The following is a 1,726-nucleotide window of genomic DNA, read 5'->3' on the forward strand; positions in this document are numbered from 1 at the left end:
TGCCTCTCTCTCACCTACCTGCGTATGCCTCTCTCTTACCTACCTGAGCATGCCTCTCACCTACCTGAGTATGCCTCTCACCTACCTGAGTATGCCTCTCTCTCACCTACCTGCGTATGCCTCTCACCTACCTGAGCATGCCTCTCTCTCACCTACCTGAGTATGCCTCTCTCTCACCTACCTGCGTATGCCTCTCTCTTACCTACCTGAGCATGCCTCTCACCTACCTGAACATGCCTCTCACCTACCTGCGTATGCCTCTCACCTACCTGGCTTTAAGGAGTGGTTCCATGGTAACTGTATCAAATAAAGGCGGGGATGCTGAAGAGTGGGAAGCATGCTGTGCACTTGTAGATGGATTCTAAGAGCTGTGCCCGGGAGAGCATGAGGATGCTGTGTGTCTCTGATGACAGTCACTGTGTTAGCATCCTTGAATGACTTTCATCGCTTTGTGGTTAAACCTTCCTAATGAATGCACACACTTCAGTTTCAGAAAATAAGAAATATACAAATGCACATTTCAGAACACATGAAAAAGAGAAAAATCAGGACTTGTAGGGCCTACTTACAAGTTTTAGTTTTTCTGTAAATTAGATATTCAATAAAATTTATCTCAGAAATCTCCTTCTCCCCCATGATCTTGGGTGTTAAAGCACTCCCCCACAGCTATAGCCATTTTGTTTCATGCCCACCAGCTATTTCTTTTCTTTTCTTTTTCTTATCTTTTTTCTTCTCTTTTTCTTTTTCTTTTTCTCTTTCCTTTCCTTTTCTTTTTTCTTTCTTTCTTTCTTTCTTTCTTTCTTTTTTTATTTGAGACAGGATTTCTCTGTATAGCCCTGACTGTCTCTGTAGACCAGGCTAGCCTTAAACTCAGAAATCCACCTGCCTCTGCCTCCCAAGTGCTGGGATTAAGGCATATGCCACCACTGCCCAGATCCAGCTATTTCATACTGTTGGTATGATATGCATGCCAGTCACTGATGCAGAAAAATTACTTGACTCAGAGCAGGGTCATGCTGACCGCACACCCTGTTACATTCTGACGCAGAGCAGGGTCGTGTGTTCATCTTAAGACATTCAACAACTATAAGCTTCATATAGGACAAATTAAAGCTCAATGTAAATAAGGTAAGTAAATAAAGGTCAATAAAACGACTTGAATTAGGGCCAACCACTGGGCAGCACTCCTAGCACCTGTATATGAACTCATTGTGGTTTTTTGTGGGCTTTAGCCTGAGAAATGTTCAGTGCACAGCTTTGAGATGTTGTCCAGTCAATCAGTCTTGAAGTGTATATTCAATAAGCCATCCCTGTTTAACTGAGGTTGGTGTTCATGTGGTTTGTGGGGCGACTCCAGAACTCCAACACTGGGTATGTCTTAGTTTCTTCACCGGTGCCCCTCTTTCTTTTAACCCTTGTGCTTTAAAAATCTGTATTAAACATCTTTTAATAAACCCCAAATCTGCTTTGAAAAAGAAAAAGGTTCCTTTTAGAATTACTACTTTATGGTTCTAAAATTAATTGAGAGGTTGCCGTCATCATTTATCAGTTAATTCATTCAGAGAACACCCACTGAGCATCCCTTAACACAAGCAGTGTGGGGAGAGTTCTTGGGGTGTCTCATCCACAGTGGGGTACCCAGGTGAGCCATTTAGAGACTCGGGAGGACTAGACAGCCGAGAAGATGAAGAGCTGTGAGGAGGAGGGAATGGTTTTTTTTTTTTTT

This window comes from Mastomys coucha, unplaced genomic scaffold (genome assembly GCF_008632895.1).
Source record: "Mastomys coucha isolate ucsf_1 unplaced genomic scaffold, UCSF_Mcou_1 pScaffold3, whole genome shotgun sequence".
Taxonomy (NCBI): Eukaryota; Metazoa; Chordata; class Mammalia; order Rodentia; family Muridae; genus Mastomys; species Mastomys coucha.